The following is a 14861-nucleotide window of genomic DNA, read 5'->3' as shown; positions in this document are numbered from 1 at the left end:
GGGATTAAATACCACCAGTATGTGGATGATACTCAGTTGTATCTTTCCACCCCATGCCAGCTCAGCGTAGCGATGGAAGTGATGTGCCAGTGCCTGGAAGCTGTTAGGGTCTGGATGGGAGTGAACAAACTCGCACTCAATCCTGACAAGACTGTGGATGTTGCCCCCTAAGGACAGTCCAGCTAGTCCGTCCCTAAGCCTGGGGGGAGAAAATTTACTCCCCTCAGAGAGGGTCCGCAACTTGGGGGTCCTCCTGGATCCGCAGCTGTCATTAGAACATCACCTGTTGGCTGTGACCAGGGGGGCCTTTGCCCAGGTTCACCTGGTGCACCAGTTGCGGCCCTATTTGGATCGGGAGGCACTGCAAACAGTCACTCATGCCCTTGTCATCTCAAGACTTGATTACTGTAATGCGCTCTACATGGGGCTGCCCCTGAAAAGTGTTCGGAGACTACAATTAGTCCAGAATGCAGCCGCGTGAGCGATACTGGGTGTACCAAGGTACACCCACACTACACCTATCCTCCGCGAGCTGCACTGGCTCCCTATCAGTCTCTGAGCACGATTCAAGATGCTGGTTATTACCTTTAAAGCCCTACATGGCCTAGGACCCAGATATCTGCGAGACTGTCTTCTGCCACACACCTCCCAACGACCAATAAGATTGCACAGGGTGGGCCTTCTCCAGGTGCCATCAGCCAGACAATGTCGGCTGGCAGCACCCTGGGGGAGGGCCTTCTCTGTAGCCGCTCCGACCCTATGGAATGAACTACCCCCAGAGATCTGGACCCTACCCACTCTCATGGCCTTCTGAAAGGCTATTAAAACCTGGCTATTCCGGCAGGCCTGGGGCTGTTGACCTCCTGACCGAGGTCCAGCCCCAATTAGACTGGGTGCTTGATGTGTTTCTTTTAATCTGTTCTCCTTTGTTTGTTTTTAACTTTTTAAAAATATTCAATTTCTGTAAGCTGCCCGGAGTCCTTCAGGATTGGGCGGCCTACAAATTTAATAAATCCAATCCAATCCAATACTCTCATCTCCCTACCAGAAGTCTAAGAGTTTGTGGGGTTGTGCAACATCTCAGCTGTTTCTGGCACTTCACCCTTTGGGGTAGAGAACTCTGTTGTGATTTCTGGGATTTTTTGGAGCCACTTTCCCAACTTACAACTCAAACTATGATTTTGGCCTTTTGTTTCCACATATTCTCCAGTTCTTTTTTCATGTCCAGCTTCTCATAGTCCTTCTTTCTGATGTAACTTGCCATTGCTACATCTATTACCACATCTATCTTCTGTTTCTTCTCTACTACCATGATATCTATTTCATTGGCTACTACCAGCCCATCTGTCTGAATCAGAATGTCTCAAAAAATCTTAGCTTTCTCATCCTCCATGAGCTTCTGTGGGATCTTCCATCTGAACTAACAAATATTCTATGCAGATGTTCTTGTTCACTATTCCAGCTACTTGGTTCTGCCATTCAGTGCATGCTGTTCCTGACTATATCTTACACTCCTAGTATTGTGGGTTGGACCATCTCAAAGATTTGTCTGCATAGTCTGTATCTTGGATAGGGGGGATTAGGGGGTTCCACCACAAAACAGCGAAGCCCTTATCTGCGGAGACATAAGCGTGAAGGGCTAATCCGCGCCATCCAAATCGCTAAAGCAAATGCGACCTTACCACGCTGACATAAGGGCGGAGGGCAAATCCACGCCTTTCCAAGCTATCAACAACATGCGACGCTAGCGCAGTGTCATCACCGCGCAGACGCAATTGCGCTACCATGTTGCAGCTGTCAAAGCTATCAACTGTCAAAGAATCGCACGCGCATTGCAACTGTCAAAGGATTCAAATGGCAAACCATCACGCTCTGTCAAACCATCAGGTGCACGTTGCAACTGTCAAAGCTGTCAAATGTCAAACCATCGCGTGCACGTTGCAACTGTCAAAGCTGTCTAATGGCAAAGAATCGCGCACGCGTTGCAACTGTCAAACCTTTTAACTGTCAAACCATCGCGCGCTGTCAAACCATCACGTGCACGTTGCAACTGTCAAAGCTGTCAAATGGCAAACCATCGTGTGCACTTTGCAACTGTCAAACCTTTCAGCTGTCAAACCATCACGCGCACATGCTGCAATTCAAACGGCTGTCAACTGTCAAAGCTGTCAACTGTCAAATGCTGAAAACGTTAAATAGCAGCTACCTTCCCAGGTACAGGTTGCAGTTCTAAATGCTGTGAAAGCTGTCAGGTTGCAGTTCTAAATGCTCTCAAAGCTGTCAAGTGTCAACTGCTTAAAACGTTAAAACGCTGACACAATCTCAAGCTGTGCAAAACCTGTATAATTAACTGCACTGTGCCACTAAAAGTAATTCTCAATATTACTTTAATTTAAATTTAAAGTGGCATGGAGATGATAAAGTCACAAAAAGGCAAACCTCATTTACTCTATGAAGGCTATAGATACCGACAGGACAAATTAAATTTAGATAAGTCTTCTTCATGGAGGTGCATTAAAAAAGAGTGTGCAGGCAGACTTAAGATGAAGACAGATGGCACATTAGAAACATCTACTGAACACATGCACGCTCCAGATACTGCCAAAAACGAAAGTGAGAAAATAAAAGCAACTATACGCGAAAGAGCGGAAAACAGTGTTGAAAAACCACGCCAAATTATTCTCTGTAGCACAGCTGGAGTCTCACTAGAAGCAGCCCATCTTTTGCCATCCTTTTCAGCAAGCCAGTGTACTATACGCGAAACCGGAAGAGGCCTGATGTCACCAATCCTAGACCACAATGTGTTCAAGAAATTATTATTCCAGACTCTATGAAGGTGACAACACGTTCAGAAAATTTTCTTCTCTGGGATTCGGGTGATCAAGACACAAACAGAATGTTTATGTTCGGGACTGCAGCAAATTTGAAATTGTTGGAGGAATATCCACACTGGTTCATGGATGGAACATTCAAGGTAGCGCCTGAAATATTTCTCCAGGTATTTACCATTCATTCTTTAATTGACAATCGCTCAATTCCACTAATATATGTTCTCATGAGAACAAAATCACGGGCTGACTATGAGAGGGTTTTCCGCAAAGTAATTGAACTGCAACCTTCTGTCACGCCTGACAGCATTCTAATAGATTTTGAAATAGCAACTATGAATGCACTGACAACTGTAATTCCAAATGCTACCATACTGGGCTATCTGTTTCACCTTGGTCAGTCCTTATGGCGTCGTATACAAAACGAAGGGTTATCCAATTTATATCGTGACGATGATAAATTTAAAATGTACTCAAAGATGCTGATTGCACTGAGTTTTGTTCCTCCGGAAGATGTTGGCTCTGCCTTCGATGAACTGAATGACACTAAACCTGACAATCTACAAAATATTTACGATTACTGGGAAGATAATTACATTGGCCGTTGGAGACGCAATCGAAGAGCTAATCCGTTGTTTCCTATCACGATGTGGAACATGCGAGAATGTGTTGCTAATGGCTTGCCACGAACAATTAATTCTATCGAGGGTTGGCATCACGCTTTCCAATCATCTGTAGCATGCCACCATCCAACCATTTACACATTGCTTCATCATTTCCGGCATGAGCAAGACATGACAGAACAAACCACAAATTCAAAGCGGAATCACCAACAGTCAACCAGCCAGCAAATCTAAATATATACAACTTTCAAAACGTCTTGCTGCAATTCTGCCAACATATGCAGGGCGTGAAACGTACAGATTATCTACATGCAATATCTCATAATATTGACTTGTAAATTAATTGATTTGTTGACATAATAATTTTGAATAATTTAAAACTTAATGTATTTTATCTTATTTAGTGACATAATATGCGTCTACTGTTGACTTTTTATCTTAGTGTCATAATAATCTTCTAGTTCTGACTTTTTATCTTATTTAATGACATAATATGCTTCTACTGCTGACTTGCTGACTTTTTATCTTATTTACTGACATAATATGCTTCTACTGTTGACTTTTTATCTTAGTGACATAATAAGCTTCTAGTTCTGACTTTTTATCTTATTTAATGACATAATATGCATCTACTGCTGACTTGCTGACGTTTTATCTTATTTACTGACATAATAAACTGATTTATTGATTCTGTAATCGATATCTTTATTCGATTTGATGCAACAAAATAAACTTTTAGTACTACATTTTACTGTCTGTAATTGATATCTTTATTCCCTAACCCTAACCCCTAACCCTAACCCTAACCCCTAAACCTAACCCTAAACCTAACCCCAAACCGCTAAACCTAACCCTAAACCTAATCCTAACCCCTAAACCTAACCCTAAACCTAACCCCTAAACCTAACTTATTTAGTGACATAATAAACTTAATAATAAATAAATAAATAAATAAATAAATAATAATAAAACTAGCCCTAAACCCTAAACAAAACCCCTAAACCTAACTTATTTAGTGACATAATAAACTTAATAATAAATAATAAATAAATAATAAATAATAATAAAACTAGTCAACAAAACTGATTGATTTGATGCAACAAAATAAACTTTTATTTACATTTCACTGTTTCAAAACATTCAAAAGCTGCATTTTACATTTAAAACAAACATTAAAAAAAACATTCAAAAGCTGCATTTTACATTTTACTGTGGTTAAAACAAACGTTAATTTTTACTGTGGTTAAAACAAACGTTAACTTTTCCTAGCATTCAAAAGCTTCAAAATACAAAATCCTTTCAAGACTCATAGCATTCAAAACAAACGTTAACTTTTCCTAGCATTCAAAAGCTTCAAAATAAAAAAAAACCTTTCAAAATTCAAAGCATTCACTTTTTCGCGCTTTCGTCGTTGCGCTGATATCGATGCGGTAATGTGGGCGCGCTAATGACGATGCGTACTTGTCGGCACTTATTTGTCGGTGCTCTTTTGACTAGCACGGTTTTGTCGTGCCACGGATTAGGGTGGTACATCCCTGCTTCTATGGTTCTTGTGCTGCTACAATCAGCCGTTTCTAGCTACTAATAGAATTTCCCAATGTTTGACACCTCAGATATCTGTTAAGAGCAAATATCTTGGAGCGTCTTCCATTGCCATGGCACTTGCTCTGATTGATTTTCCTATCATGTCTGCTGTTGCTTCAGGCATTCCTTCAGCATTCTCTCAGCAGCTCATCTTTGGATGACATCTTACTAATGTACTCCTGGATGCTCTGCATCATATCCAGGACAGTGGATTAATTACTCTTAAATGAAAACTCAGATAATTAATCAGGAGGGTTTTTTTTGGGGGGGGGGGGTCTCTTTTTTCCAAATGTCCCCTGAGTTCCTTGTCTAATGATTTATATAAAACCTTTCTCACTTTTGTCATTGAGTTGCATCATTTTCTGAGGACCGTCTCATTTAACAATAATGCTGGGGAGCCTGTTTTCTTTGATGAAAGTGGCCAATTGGTGTCAGGATTTGATCTAATCAACTGGATCACCTTCGCAAACCAGTCCCTTCTTAGAGGCAAAGTTGGAAGTTTAGATGTACATACTTCAGAAGAAATGAAATTCACCATCCAGGAGAAGGACATTGTTTGGCCTGCCAGTTTTAATCAGGTAGGTTGGTTCCAGCTTTTGTGTGACCATCCCTAAAAAGACAAAATTAAAAGCAAAACTTCCAAGACCATGTTCCAGGGGTGAAATTTTGGCAGGTTCTGGAGAACTGGTAGTATAAATTTTGAGTAGTTCTGGGAACCGGCAAGCACTACCACTGGCTGGCCCAAGGAGTGGAGAGGAAATGGGGAGTTTGCAATATCCTTCCCCTGCCACACCCACTAAGCCATGCCTACAGAATCAGTATTGAAAAAAATGAATTTCACCACTTCTATGTTCTAAAGCAGAAGTCCCCAAATTCTTCAGCTATATGGCTTCCCTTCATGAAGTGTTAGATTGCTCATCAAACTCCAGAAGTTTTTGTATAAATGTAATGAATAGTACTTTAACTAGTATTACAACAATGGAAAGTCTCAAAAACCTTTGGAGGTCTGTACTGACTACTTTGAAGGACACTGTTCCATAGTTTGCCAGAGTAAACTTTGACAAAAAATGTAACCCAAGTTTTACATTTTTATTGCTATATGTTTTTTTTAAAAAAATTCCCATCTTCCCTACAGATTTGTGGAATAATTAAATACTGTGGCATATATGCAGTATGTTGCTTGTGCACTGGTTTCCATCTGTTGACATTCCAGAGGTTGTTATGATTTCCTTGGCTTAAGAAGCCGAGGTGGCGCAGTGGCCTTCCGTAAAGCTACTAAGTCCTGGCTGTTCTGGCAGGCTGGGGGCTGTTGAAGTATCCGGGCCCACTTCAATTGTGAATGTTGCTGTATTTTTAAATTGTTGCATTGTCTTGTATTGTCTTATTTATTCTCTCTCCCTGTTTTATTGTAAGCCGCCCGGAGTCCTTCGGGAGTGGGCGGCATACAAAACCAATAAAACTACAAACTGCAAACAACTACAAACTACTGGTTAGGGTGCAGTACTGCAGGCCACTTCAGATGACTGTTATCTGCAGTTCAGAGGTTCTAATCTCACCGGCTCAAGGTTGACTCAGCCTTCCATCCTTCTGAGGTGGGTGAAATGAGGAGCCAGACTGTGGGGGCGATATGCTGACTCTGTAAACCGCTTAGAAAGGGCTGAAAGCCCTATGAAGCGGTATATAAGTCTAACTGCTATTGCTATTGTTTTCACAACAATTATTGTTCTTTAATTGAACAATAATGCTCGAGAAATATCTTGGACTCTGAACAGGATACACAAGAATGAATGAATCTTGTGTATAGACCCAATACTGGCAAATCATTTTCCTTTTCTCTGGTCTCCTTTCAGGTTCAGCCCCTTTCTGTGTGCAATGATCACTGCCGTTCAGGTTATAGAAAAACCATGAAAGAAGGGAAACTGTTCTGTTGCTACGACTGCCTTCCATGTGCAGAAGGAAAGATTTCAGCACAAGTGGGTAAGACATGGGTCAATAGAATTTGATTGAATGAAACTAAAGTGTTGATTGGTCGATTTCTCTCTCTGTTATTCAAGATTCCTTGCATCCCATTTCATTCGAAAGTTAAGATTTTTACACCTCACAATCAGAGATAGTATGTTGCTGGTTCGCACCGGTTCGGGCGAACCAGATATGGCGATGGCGCAAGGCTCCGCCTACCCACCCTGACCTTATCAAGAACCTTCTTTAGATGCCCAGATGTGCACATTCCCGCTACTGAAATGCTAGTGTAGAAAATAGAATACCATCTCTGCTCACAACATGATGCAGTTTAAGTTTTAATTGCGCTTACTAGGGATCAGAGTTGGGGTTGCAGAAGAACATCTATTTTTCATATCCATTGTAACAAACATTCAGGTCTATAAATTTGCTTCAGTTGTAGCAGTATAAAGAATGTAGTGTCTTCTTTTTCAGATGCAGATGACTGTGTCTCATGTCCAGGAGACCAATATGCAAATGTCCATCAAAATGCATGCATTGTCAAAGAAATCGTCTTTCTGTCTTACCAAGAACCTTTAGGAATTACGTCTTTGATGTTTGCATTCTGCTTTGCTTTCATGACAGTACTTGTGCTTGCTACATTCATTAAGCACAATGACACACCGATTGTCAAAGCCAACAACCAGAACCTCTCCTACGTCCTCCTCACCTCTCTTCTCTTCTCCTTCCTTTCTGCTTTCCTTTTCATTGGACGGCCTACCGTATTGACATGTCTCCTTAGACAAGTTGCTTTTAGCTTCATATTTTCAGTAGCAATTTCTTGTGTGCTGGCCAAAACTATCATTGTAGTTCTTGCTTTCATGGCCACCAAGCCAGGATCTGGAATAAAGAAATGGGTAGGGAACAGATTGTCTGCTTCTATTGTCTTTTCTTGCTCCTTCCTTCAAGCTTCTCTTTGTGTCATTTGGCTGTCAACCTCTGCCCCTTTTCCAAATTTTGACCTGTATTCCCTGCATAAAGAAATTATACTGGAATGTAATGAAGGGTCGTCTTATATGTTTTATTGTGTCTTGGGCTTCATGAATATTCTTGCCCTTGTCAGTTTCTTGGTGGCCTATCTAGCCAGGAACTTGCCTGACACCTTTAATGAAGCCAAGTTCATCACCTTCAGCATGCTGATCTTCTGCAGTGTGTGGTTGTCATTTTTTCCAGCCTATCTGAGCACTAAGGGCAAACATATGGTAGCTGTGGAAATCTTCTCCATCTTTGGCTCCAGTGCAGGGTTATTGGCTTGCATTTTTTTACCTAAATGTTACATTATTGTATTACGGCCTGAACTAAATAAAAGAGAACAACTAGTGAAGAGGAAATAATATCTACAAGCTGTTTACTGAGAGTCACTGACAATTCCATGTGATAAGCAAGATGTTTACCTCTGAAAATAAAGTTTATACAAATATCTCAGTCTTATGAAAGGTTTTTTTTTTGCAATTTAGAGGTATCCTTGGGCTTCAGTGAAAGCATGTCATATTTTATGGTATTTAATGCAACTATTTGTGGTATTTGTTCACTTGTTTTTCTAATTTGCTTTATTTTGAATCTACAGCATACATTCAAGGATATTTTGTATCTGAAAAACAGAATTAAACCCAAAGATTAATTTTAAATTTAATCGGCCTATTCTATTCTTTTGGTCACTTATCATATCACAGAAATATCTGATTAAGATTTTTCTGTCTTTATACTATTACTCTTCAGAGGATGATTAACCATGTTCTGAAGGACAAAATTGATATCAAAGATGAATTTTAATCTGCCTTTTCTTTTCTTTGGTCACTTATCATATCATAAACATACTGTCAGCCATAAAACAATTTTGAAAATCTTCAGGGCTGCCACAGCTCTTTGAACTTTACAGATAATCCAGATAAGAAGTATTTGAGTATATAATTTCCTATTTTATATTTTCATCAAGAAAATATCAATATTGCATGTTAACAAGAGGCATCTATTGTGCAAATGTCGATGAATCCTGTTGTTCTCAGCCTACATTTTTAGATTCATTGCTTGATATGACGTTTTCTCTTTTTAAATAATCCCTTTTTGTTTTTGTACTTTGTGTGTGTGTGTGTGTGTGTGTGTGTGTGTGTGTGTCTGTGTTTGTATCCCTTTTATTGAGGCAGGAGGGGTGAACAGGTGAACCCACCAGTGGCTGGCCAGGTTAGGTGGTCTTAATAGAATGGACCTTATAAAATTATATTAGCTTGCTGGAACAGTGTGGCAAGACACTGTGAAGAAGGGGCACAGGAAGCCAGGCGTGGGTATAAGATAGAACAGAGGTGAAACGGCCGATAGCTTAAGACATTATAAGAACTTCTCTTTTTGTATTTTTCCTATGTACTTCTTTGTTTGTAACATTCCAAAATGAACTTCTCCTTTTCGAAATGTCATGTTTGTCTCATGTATGGAAACGCCTGGAGAATGCACAGTGTGGAACACGGCATAAAAGTAGCATCCTGGGCAGCATCAAACATCAATCCTTTCTTTTCTTGGTAAGTAGAATAGGGCTAGGAAGCAACTGTCCATACTTGAGCTTTCTCTAGCCATAGATTGTGATATTTATTTATTTAGCCCAGAAAGTATTATTCTAGCCTTTATTTTAAATGTAAAAAAAAAAATTTAAAAAATAAAACTGATACAGGTAGTTCTCAGGTTATGGCCATTATTCAGTCCAAAATTTATTCTGCTAAGTGAAACATTAAGTGAATTTTTCCTCTCTTAAAAGACTTTTCTCGCCACAGTTGATAAGCGAATCATTGCATTTAAGTTAGTCACATGGTTGTTAAGTGAATCTGGATTCCTCATTGACTTTGCTTGTCAGAAGGCAGCGGAAGACGGTCACATGACCCCAGGATACTGCAACAGTCGTAAGTATGAACCAGTTGCCAAGCATCTGAATTTTGATCGTGCGGACATGAGAATGCGACAACAGTTGTAAGCGCAAAAAACGGTCACAAGTCACTTTTTTCAATGCCGTTGTAATTTTGAATGGTCGTTAAATGAACTGTTGTAAGTCGAAATGTATCTGTACAGGCTAAGGTAATTTATTTTTAAATAAATAAATAACACCATTTATGCAGGATCCAATCTGGGTCGGTCACCAGGATCAGAGGTACTTTCTTCTGAGCTTTCAGATTCCTGCTGGAGGTAACTCTTTAGGCTAGAGAAGTTCTCTCTGGATGGGCTCCAGCATGAGTCCAAAAGCTCAGAATACAAAACTTCTGTCCCACTGATATATTGTTCTAGCCGTATAGTTAGCTTGGCCTAAGCACAGTGTTTTTGCAAACAGCCAGACAATCATAAATACTCCAGAAACTGTGGCTAGACAGCTTAGCACCACATGTGTCATTCACTTTCTTCAAAACTGTGACTTTAAATAATTCTTATCCCCCACCCCCCAAGAAATTCTTAGGATCAAAATAGTCTCAGGAACTTCTTGAAGATGAGACAAATGACGAATGAGATGCATAAATAAAATAGATACACAAAATAAAGCCTCAATGCAATAGATGCGGAAATGGAGAAAATGGTTATGGGTGAGCAAACATGGCAGAAGCTCTGTTACCTCTTGTCTTCTTGAATATGGTGTTTGCAAGACCACAATCCTCTGAAATTCTATGTTCTTCACCCGTCTGGGACCCAGAAGACTCTATGGTGCTCTCAGGGGCATTGCTGGCCATGTGCTGCTGAGGGTCAGATGGATACAGACGCATTTCATGTTTGCAGGTTTGGCAGGTTCCCCTCCCTTCCTCACCTATGGTGGCCTGAAACTGGGCATTTGAGTCTGTTTTCTTCTCTTTGTCCCGCTCTGTTGATGCCATGATCAGTTACACCTGGAAGAAATGAAGGAAAGAAGGAAGGAAGGGGACAGATGAAAGGGAGGAAGGAAGGGAGGGAGGGGGAAAGTAGAGAGATAAAAGGAAGGGAGGGAATGAGAGAAGGAAGGAAGGAAAGGGAGGGAGGAAGGAAGTGGACAAGAAAGGGAGGGAGTGAATTAGGGAAGGAAGGAAGGAAGGGGAGAGATGAAAGGGAGGGAGGGTATGGGAAGGAAAGGAAGGAAGTGGATAGGGAAGGGAAGGAGGGAATGAGGAAGAAGTGGACAGATAAAAGGGAGGGAAGGAATGAGAAGGAAGGAGGGAGAGGAAGGAAAGGAAGGGAGGGAGAGAAGGGAGGATAGATGAAAGGGAGGGAGGGAAGGAGAGAAAGAAGGGAGGGAGGAAAGGAAGGAAGGAAAGGGAGGAAGGGAGAGAAGAGGGAGAGAGGGGATAGATGAAAGGGAGGGAGGGAAGGAGAGAAAGGAGGATAGGAAGGAAGGAAATGGACAGATGAAAGGGAGGGAGGGAAGGAAGGGTTTAATAAAGTGGTTTGCCAAAAACAAGAGATACTGTTTCAGACATTCTCCTGTAACTCATTTCCTATATTAAACAAAAACTTATGCAGCTGGTCCTCGACTTAGAACTACAACTAAGCCCAAAATTCCTGTTGCTAAGCCAGACACTTGTTAAGTGAATTTTGCCAGAGTTGTTGAGAGAATCACTGCAGCTGTTAAACATGCAGGACCTTCTTCCCGCTCTCTAGAATTTGCAGGGAGTTTTGCAAACCAGATTCGGTAGCCATACATTCCATGAAATTCAATCAAGCACTAGACGAAGTCTCGTTTTCTGTGCGATTATTACTGAAGAGTTAAACCCACCCCCAGTATGTCTCATGCTAGCTAAATGAATTTTTTAAAAAAGCATTCAAATTCACCTGAATTTCTTCCGAGCCACTCGAAGGCTCCCCCAAAAAAGAAAGCACGCGAGACACACGCCAGGAGCAGTAGGTCGCGGGTTGTTTTTTTTCCCCGGGTTCACTCTCTCTCTCCGCCAATCAACAAGAGCCAGTCCAATGGGCCCTCATTGGGTAGCAGGAGCATGACGTCAGCAGTCGCGATCGCTCGAAGGGAGCCATCAAAACTCGCGCCTAGTTTCCTAACCAATCAAAAGAGAAGGAAGTTAGAGGGGCGGGCATCTGCGCCTGATCTCATCCAATCAGAGAAGACGTAAGGGAAAGGGAGAAAACAATATAGTAGATGGAACCAAAGCCTAGTATGCGGAATATCTGGGGGCGGGGAGAAAAGATTTTAAAATATCTATTTTCCCCTTTATAAAAAGGTAATCTGCTGCAGCCATGGCCTCAATATAAGCCTTTAATTTCCACTTTTCATCAAGTCTTCCCCTTTTCTATCAATCAGCGGGAGATTGTGAGTTCAAATCCTGCCTTAACTTTGAAAGCCAGGGACCTCGGAGGTCTTCTAGTCCAACCCCTGCTCAAGCAGGAGACCCTAGATCATTTTAGGCAAGTGGCTTTTTCTGATCAGTTGTCTCGTGGGGAAAGTAGAAGGAGGAAGCTGGGTTGGATATGTTCGCTTCCTTGAGCTATTTGGGAAATTAAAAAAGGCAGGATAAATATTTTTTAAAAATAATTAGTTAAATTTAAATAGTTTGTAATGGATATTCATCCATCCTATCTGATGGGGAGATTGTTGAAACACTTTTGGAAACTTTCAATGTGTGGAGAAAAATCCTTCTTCTTATATATTCAAGTGGGGAGGAAAATAAAAATTTAGTTCACTTATTTAATTTTCTTCTATTGGAAGTTTATTTCCCTATAAAACAATTTACGGTTGCCCTATATAGCAAGTCAATAGGAACCCTGCAGACTGAATTGCCCTCTCCAAACAAGTGTTGATTTCAATAAAATAAAGTTTCTTTTTCTAATAACAGAGGAAGGGAAGACTTCAGGAGTCAACGTGAAGGCGATGTGTGATCCCCAGCTAAAGCTGAGACTATCAGATGTTAGTAAATTGGTGCTGTGGGTTGATCAACCTCTGGAATTCTTAGTATTGTTGATCTACAACTTCCAGCATCCCCTGGAAGCAGGTCCAAGTCTGGGGGTTGCTGGGAGTTGTAGATCAGCAATATTGGGAGTGTGGTTGTCCTGAACTCCTGAATGGTGTGTTAGGTGTGAATAATTCATATTTTTCCCTTTTCTTTCTCCCAGAGAACTTTTTGTTATTGAGATCCTGTGTGCTTTAAACTCTAGACCTGGGATAGATCAGATAAATCTCACTCAGATTTCAGCACTGCAGTGTCAGACACCTTAGCTTGGAAGGGAGATTTTCCAGCATCATCATGTTTGAGAAAAAAGCCATGAGAGCCTGTATCATTGCCCCCCCCTCCCCCAAAAAAATTCCTAATTTGGACACCAAGTCATCAGGATTGACCTCAACCTGGAATCTTTATATTTCACCAGAGAAAATTGGGGAGATTTTGATCAGGTACTTGCATATCAACTCCCATGATTCCCAGGCAAAATATCCTGGCTGAGCTACTGTATTTTTCAGACTATAAAACGCACCAGCGTATAAGACACACCAAGATTTTGAAGGGGTAAGTAAGAAAAAAAGAGTTTTTGTCCTCCCTGGCCCCCACTCTGCAGGCGTCAGCAGGGCCGGGGGAAGGCAAAAAGTCCCCGTTTTTCACCAAAATGGTGTTTTCCCTTCCCCCAGCCCTGCTGAAGCTTGCAGAGTGCTTCTGAGATTGGGGGGAAGGCTAAAACACCCCAGTATTTGCAAAAAATGGCCCATTTTTTGCCCATTTTTCACAAAAATGGGATGTGGGGGCAGCGCTTTGAGAGGCCAAAAATGGTTATATTCAGTGTATAAGACGCACCGACATGGTCTTTGGGGAGGGAGGAAGAAGGTACATCTTATACTCTGAAAAATATGGCATTTCAAACCAGCAAGCCAGATACAACTTGCCATGGTTGAAATCTGGTTTGTGATCCTCTATTGTAAATTGGCTCTGAGCCAGTTGTCATGCTTTTAATAGCAACTGGCATACGGGTTAATCTAGACCAGTGTTTCTCAATCTTGGCAGTGTTAAGATGTGGACTTCAACTCCCAGAATTCCCCAGCCAGCATGTCCACATAAAAAGTGTAAAGAAGAGCAACAAACACAATTAGGCAACTGAAGGCTAAAACATGTGAAGAAGGGTTGCAGGAATTGGGTATGTTGAGTTAAATGAAAAGAGGAGAGTGGTCAACCTATTCTCCTGTTGGAAAGTTTCAAATCTTCCTTTGCTAGGTTCGAAGTTCCCGCCGGGAAGCGTGAAAAATAATTTGAGTGAAACAGCTGCATGCAAGCCAGGTATTTTATTTTTCAGGAAGGAGGTACAAGCAGCAAGGACACCATTCCTGGGCTAGCTACTAAACTGGGATTTTACCTTTAAAGTCTGATATATTTTTTGTAGCTTTCTGCTAATGATTCTGGCTTTTGCGTGATTCCTGTGTTAATGGTTTCATTCCTGCTTTGCTCTCTGATTGGCAAGGAGGTGTTTGCTAGTTTGTGTTTGTAATTTTAACTTTATTTGCCCCAAGTATGTTTCCCAAAACTGATACTATCTTTTTCACCTGTCTTCAGCATCTTTTTTCTTCCTTCCTTGTCATCCTGGCCTGTCTTTAGCACTTTTGCTTCCCCCTTGTCATCTAGCCTGATCTCGTCTTGTATCTGCATTTCCTGATTTTCCTAAAAAGCTTCTAGTCTAGTGGTGCCTTTGTTTATGAATTTAGGATTTTATCCTTTTTTTTTCTTTTAGTGGTGGTAATTCCTCCCATTTCCTTCCTACATTCCAAAGCAGAAGGCCGAAGCAATGGAAATTAGTCAAGGAGAGAAGCAACCTAAAACTAAGGAGAAATTTCCAGACAGTTAGAACAATTAATCAGTGGAACGACTTGCTTTCAGAAGTTGTGGATGCCCCAACACTG

At 41.1% G+C, this 14861-nt stretch overlaps 1 protein-coding gene across 6 annotated transcripts in view; it reads right to left on the bottom strand.

Moving 5' to 3' along the window:
* The window catches only part of LOC116522175 (vomeronasal type-2 receptor 26-like), a 75392-nt gene extending 62339 nt beyond the window's left edge, over positions 1 to 13053 (bottom strand). Inside the window, exons 1-3 of one of the 6 annotated variants that reach the window (XR_004256945.1) lie at positions 11804 to 13050; positions 10620 to 10887; positions 5207 to 5645 (exon numbers count right to left, since the gene is read on the bottom strand). The gene's annotated coding sequence lies outside the window, so the exon portion shown is untranslated. The other 5 variants (XR_004256944.1, XR_004256947.1, XR_004256946.1 and 2 more) reach the window with 5 other exon arrangements.
* Between the last annotated feature and the right edge of the window lie 1808 nt (positions 13054 to 14861).

The sequence above is a fragment of the Thamnophis elegans genome, chromosome Z (genome assembly GCF_009769535.1).
Source record: "Thamnophis elegans isolate rThaEle1 chromosome Z, rThaEle1.pri, whole genome shotgun sequence".
NCBI lineage: Eukaryota > Metazoa > Chordata > Lepidosauria > Squamata > Colubridae > Thamnophis > Thamnophis elegans.
The sequence above is the reverse complement of the archived record's forward strand: the minus strand, read 5'-3'. Positions and strand labels throughout refer to the sequence as shown.